The following is a 6,277-nucleotide window of genomic DNA, read 5'->3' on the forward strand; positions in this document are numbered from 1 at the left end:
ACTCGTCACTCAAAGAAATGAGAAAGGGAGCGTTGCGAAGAAAGTCTGGGAGAGAGGCGAGTCTCCTCGGGCTGTGCCGACCAGCATTTCTGTTTCAGGTCGCTGTTCTTCGAACTGCTCGCTGGACATTGCACCGTCACACATTCCGATCAGTCGGCGGCTGTTTTGAGCTGAGTTGCTGAGGAGACCGTGAGATGAAATCCTGCTCAGGGGCAATTTGATGCTTGTGGAGCCTCAGAGATTGAAATTCGCGGCACACCGAAATCAAAATTCGTCTTTCTGTGGGTAATTCTGGTGAAAAAATAGCTTTGGAGATGCTGGGGATTGAACCCAGGACCTCATACATGCAAAGCACGCGCTCTACCACTGAGCTACATCCTCAGATAGGGACCCATTCCAACGAAGAGCTGATCTCCTTCATTTTATGAGGCCACATAAGGTTTTTTTTTGGGCTTCAATTCATCTCTTTTTCTGCTCCAACCAGACAATTAAACATGAAGTTTGCGGATCTGATGTAATTGTGGGTGAACGGAAGAAACCAGGCCTCGGCACTCAGAGCAATGAGAAAGGGGGCGTTGAGAAGAAAGGCTGGGAGAGGGGGAGAGCCTCCTTTGGCTGTGCTGTAACCATCCTTCCGATTTCAGGGCACATTTTTCGAACGCTCCCGTTATCAGTCACTTTGCTTACGGTTGGACGGGACTAGAAATCCTCAGGCACATTGTGGCAGAGGCCGGCAAGAATATTTCCAGTCCTTGAGCTTCAGAGGAGGGTAAGGTGAGATACAGACAGCATTGAGGATAATTTCACTATGGACGGATGCAGGACTTGCCCCTGGTGTGTGTTTGTTTTTAAGGATCACTTCACTGAAAACACCTTGACGATCTGGGGCTACAGACGGACATGATGGTCAGGAAAAGACCAGTTGGTTCATCAATCCTGCCCCACATGCCTGGAGCATCGTGACTGGACACTTCCTACCGACACCACCCGCCCCACCCACCGGAAACATGTAATCTCCTGGGAGCGGCGACAAACTAGAAACAAATCCAGCGCCAATAAGGATGGGAAATTCTGGGAAATTCCTCCCCGAATCCCTCAGACGATCGAATCGAGTTCAGTGGATCACACTGACCATGTGTAGGTTAACTGTAAAACCACTCACCTTCTATATGATGCGATCTCTGCCTCAGTCAAGAACTGGTCCAGATCCATCCAGAAGGCGGAGAGAGAGTCAGCACCCACCACACCAGCCGGCAATGTATTCCAGAGACTCAGTACTCTCTGGGAAATGAAGAACCGCCGAACATCCAGACTCTTCCTGCCTCTGTGTCGTCTGAACGCCTGTCCGCTGCTCCTCCCCGATCTGTGAAACTGGGTATGATCTATTTCTTCACTCAGAGGGTGGTGAACCTGTGGAATTCTCTATCACAGAAGGCTGTGGAGGCCAAGTCACTGAATATATTTAAGAAAGACAGATTTCAACACACAGAAGGCATCAAAGCGTATGGAGAGAGAGCGGGAATATGGTATTGAGATAGAGGATCAGCCATGAACATATATAATGGCGGAGCAGGGTCGAAGGGCCGAATGTCCGACTCGTGATCCTATTTTCCCTGTTATTATTACCGGGCCCGCTCTCCAGCCCCGGGATGGGAGCCATTTCAAAGGCGCGTGCGTGCTTCCATTGAATTTTATCGTGAGCAGAGCGTTCGGTTTTTCTCGAGGTGAAGAAACCCTTTCCTGTCCTTGTGTGTGAAGGTGAGGTGAGGACAAGAGGGCCTTTTCAAAATTCGAAACATAAAGCGTTTGGAGATGCCGGGGATTGAACCCGGGACCTCATACGCTCTACCACTGAGCTACATCCCCTCACCAAAACTGCTTCAAATTTAGAATTAAAAAGTGGGCTTTCCGCTCTGTCTCTCCCGGACAATGCGATGACCAGTGCTCACGTGCTCACAATGTTCAACCTCTGCTTCAGTTCACGGGGTTTCTGCTCCTCTTTACTTTGAACTTTCCAAAAAAAAAGTCAGCGGAAATTTAAAAAAATACAATTGCCACTCCTCAGTGACGAAGCTGAAATCCAACCTCTGAATCAAAAAGTGAGATGGATGAATGACACAGCGTCAAACAAGAGCTGAGACTGCTCGCTCGACATTGCACTGACACACATTCCAGTCAGTCGGCGGCGGCTATGAGCTGAGCTGCTGAGGGGACCGTGAGATGAAGTCCTGCTCCGGGATAATTTAATGCTTGTGGAGCCTGAGAAGTTGGAACTCGCTGCGCTCAGAAAGCGTCATTCACATTTCCGTGCGTCATTCTGATGAAAAAATATTTTTGGAGATGCTGGGGATTGAACCCAGAGCTTTCATACATACGAAACATGCGCTCCACCACTGAGCTATATCCCCAGACTGCAGCCGAGACTAACCAAGTAAAGAAGAACTGATTATGAGGCTACCCATGGTGGGTGTGAAACGTGATGGATTATTTCCAGTTTCAAAGATCGGGGAGGAGCAGCGGACAGGCGTTTTCGACCACACAGAGGTAGCAATAGTCTGGATGTTCGGCGGTTCTTCTTTTCCCAGAGAGTACTGAGTCTCAGGAATGCATTGCCGGCTGGTGCGGTGGGTGCTGACTCTCGGCCATCTGGATGGATCTGGACCAGTTCTTGACTGAGGCAGAGATCGCATCATATAGAAGGTGATTGGTTTTACAGTTAACCTACACATGGTCAGTGTGATCCACTGAACTCGATTCGATCGCCTGAGCGAGTCGAGGAGGAATTTCCCAGAATTTCCCTTCCTTCGTGGCCCTGGATTTTTTCCTGGTTTGTCACCGCTCCCAGGAGATTACATGTTTCCGGTGGGTGGGGCGGGTGGTGTCGGTAGGAAGTGTCCAGTCACGATGCTCCGGGCATGTGGGACAGGATTGATGAACCAGCTGGTCTTTTCCTGACCATCACGTCCGTCAGTAACCTCAGATCGTTAAGGTGTTTTTGTGAAGTGATCTTTAAACACAAACTCACACCTGGCCCTTTATAGTGAAATGAGACTCAATGCTGCCTGTGCATCACCTCGCCCTTCTCTGAAGCAGGAGGACTCGAAATATTCTTGCCGGCCTCTGCTACAATGTGCCTGAGCATTTCGAGTCCCGTCCAACCGTGAGTAAAGTGACTGATAACGGGAGCGTTCGAAAAATGCGCCCTGAAATAGGAAGGATGTTTACAGCACAGTTCAAGGTCTTTCTCCCCCCTTTCCCAGCCTTTCTTCTCAACTCCCCCTTTCTCATTAGACTGAGTGCCGAGGCCTGGTTCCTTCCGTTCACCCACAGTTGTATCAGGTCCGCATACTTCATCTTTAATTGTCTGCTTGGAACAGAAAACTAGATGATTTTAAGCCAAGTATACAAAGTGTCAGCACCCACCAGACCAGCCGGCAATGCATTCCAGAGACTCACCACACTCTGGGAAATAAAGAACCGCCTAACATCCAGAAGATTCTTCCCTCTGTGTCGTCTCAACGCCTGTTCCCCGCTCCTCCGCAATCTTTGAAACTGGAAATAATCTATCACGTGGCAGACCCACCATGGGTGGTCTCATAAAATGAGGATAATCCGTTCTTCTTTCGTTGGGTAGCTATTTATTTCATCGGGGGATGTAGCTCAGTGGTAGAGCGCATGCTTCGCATGTATGAGGTCCTGGGTTCAATCCCCAGCATCTCCAAAAATATTTTTCATCAGAATTACGCACGGAAAGGCGAATCGCGCTTTCTGAGCTCAGCGAGTTCCAACTTCTGAGGCTCCACAAGCATTAAATTGTCCCGGAGCAGGACTTCATCTCACGGTCCCCTCAGCAGCTCAGCTCATAACAGCCGCCGACTGACCGGAATATGTGACAGTGCAATGTCTAGCGAGCAGTCCCAGCTCTTGTTTGACGCTGTGTCATTCATCCATCTCACTTTATGATTCAGAGGTTGGATGTCAGCCTCGTCACTGACTATTGGCAATTGTATTTTTTTATTTCCGCTGACTTTTTTTTGGAAAGTTCAAAGTAAAGAGGAGCAGAAACCCCGTGAACTGAAACGGAGGTTCATCATTGTGAGCACGTGTGATGACTGGGCATCTCGTTGTCCGGGAGAGACGGAGCTGAAATCCCACTTGTTTATTTCTAAAGTGGAGCAGACTTTGCAGAGGGGATGTAGCTCAGTGGTAGAGCGCATGCTTTGCATGTATGAGGTCCCGGGTTCAATCCCCGGCATTTCCAAATTATTTATGTTTGAAATTTTGAAAAGACCCTCTTGTCCTCACCTTACCTTCACACACAAGGACAGGAAAGGGTTTCTTGACCTCGAGAAAAGGCAAATGCTCTGCACAGGATAAAATTCAATGGAAGCGCGCACGCGCCTTTGAAATGGCTGCCGTCCTGGGGCTGGATTGCGTGCGGAGTTATTAAAACATCGAAAATAGGATCACGAGTCGGCCATTCGGCCCTTCGAGCCTGCTCCGCCATTCAATCGGATCATGGCTGATCCGCTACCTCAATACCATAATTCCGCGCTCTCCCCATACCCCTTGATGCCTTGTGTGTGTCGAAATCTCTCTATCTGCTTCTTAAATATATTCAGTGACTTCGCCTCCACAGCCTTCTGTGGTAGAGAATTCCACAGGTTCACCACCATCCAGTTTCACAGATTGGGGAGGAGCAGCTGACAGGCGTTCAGACCACACAGAGGTAAAAATATTCTTAATGTTCGGTGATTCTTCTTTTCCCAGAGAGTAGTGAGTCTCTGGAATGCAATTCTGGCTGGTGTGGTGGGTGCTGACTCCCTCCGCGTTCTCGAGGGATCTGGGCCATTTCTTGACTGGGGCAGAGATCGCATCATATAGAAGGTGAGTGGTTTTACAGTTAACCTGCACATGGTCAGTGTGATCCACTGAACTCGATTCGATCGCCTGAGGGAGTCGGGGAGGAATCTCCCAGAATTCGCCCTCATTATCGGCTTTTGATTGTTTTTCTGATTTGTAACCGCTCCCAGGAGATTACATGTTTCCGGTGGGTGGGGCGGGTTTTGTAGGGAGGAAATGTCTGGTCACGATGCTCTAGGCATGTGGGGCAGGATTGATGAACCAACTGTTTTCCCGCCCGTCATGCCGGTCTATAACCCCAGATCGTCAAGGTGTTTTCAGTGAAGTGATCTTTAAACACAAACCTACACCTGGGGCAAGTCCTGCATCCGTCTATAGTGAAATGAGACGCAATACTCTCCAGGCCTTAAGTTGCCCTCCTCTGAAGCTCAAGGACTCGAAATATTCTTGCCGGCCTCTGCTACAATGTGCCTGAGCATTTCTAGTCCCGTCCAATCAGAGGCAAAGTGACTGATAACGTACCAAAATTGCGCCCTCGAATAGGAAGGATGCTTTACAGCAGAGCCCATGGTGGCTCTCCCCCTCTCCCAGTCTTACTTCTCAACGCCCCCTTTCTCATTACTCAGAGTCTCTGAGTATATCAGGTCCGCATACCTCGGTATAGTTGTCTGCTTGGAGTACAAAAGGTGATGCTTTTCAACCCAGTAAATCCTCGGATGGCCTTAGGAAAGTGAGGCACTGAGTCCTTTTATATTTGGTTAGAGGTCTTCCCTATCTGGTGATGTAGCTCAGTGATAGATCGCGTGCTTCGCGTGTATGAGGTCCCGGGTTCTCTCTCCAAGCACTTTATGGTTCGAGTTTTGAATTCCGGTCAGTCGGCGGCTGGTATGAGCTGAGCAGCTGAGGGGACCGTGAGATGAAGTCCTGCTCCGGGACAATTGAATGTTTGTCTCAGAAGTTGGAACTCGCTTCCCTCTGAAAGCACGATTCATCTTTCTGTGGGACATTCTGGTGAAAATAAATGTTGGAGATGTTAGATATTGAACCCAGAAATATATACACGCAAAGCAGGCGCTATACCACTGAGCTACAACCCCGAATCCAATAGAACTATAACCAAGGGTATAAGGACTGAGTGTTCACTGTCTTAAGACCACCCAATGATTTACTGGGTTGAAAGTCATCTCCTCTTGTGCTCCAAGCGGACAACAGCCACCTAGACACGTAGCAGACGGCTGGACGGGACTAGAAATTCTCAGGCACATTGTAGCAGAGGCCTGCAAGAATATTTCGAGCCCTTGAACTTTAGAGGAGAATAACGTGAGGAGCAGAGACATTGAGTCACGTTTCACTAAAGACAGACGCAGCACATGCCCCAGGTGTGGGTTTGTGCGAAGATCGTTTCGTTGAAAAC

At 49.0% G+C, this 6,277-nt stretch overlaps 3 non-coding genes across 3 annotated transcripts; 2 read left to right on the plus strand and 1 right to left on the minus strand.

The window, feature by feature from the left end:
• Nucleotides 1-309: 309 nt before the first annotated feature.
• Nucleotides 310-381, minus strand: trnaa-ugc (transfer RNA alanine (anticodon UGC)). Its single transcript has one exon. It is a non-coding gene; the product is annotated as a tRNA-Ala (tRNA).
• Nucleotides 382-3,649: 3,268 nt separating this feature from the next.
• On the plus strand, nucleotides 3,650-3,721 carry trnaa-cgc (transfer RNA alanine (anticodon CGC)). Its single transcript has one exon. It is a non-coding gene; the product is annotated as a tRNA-Ala (tRNA).
• A 468-nt stretch (nucleotides 3,722-4,189) lies between these two features.
• trnaa-ugc (transfer RNA alanine (anticodon UGC)) lies at nucleotides 4,190-4,261 on the plus strand. The gene has a single exon. It is a non-coding gene; the product is annotated as a tRNA-Ala (tRNA).
• The last annotated feature ends 2,016 nt before the right edge of the window (nucleotides 4,262-6,277 follow it).

Source organism: Heptranchias perlo, unplaced genomic scaffold (assembly GCF_035084215.1).
Source record: "Heptranchias perlo isolate sHepPer1 unplaced genomic scaffold, sHepPer1.hap1 HAP1_SCAFFOLD_70, whole genome shotgun sequence".
Classification (NCBI taxonomy): domain Eukaryota; kingdom Metazoa; phylum Chordata; class Chondrichthyes; order Hexanchiformes; family Hexanchidae; genus Heptranchias; species Heptranchias perlo.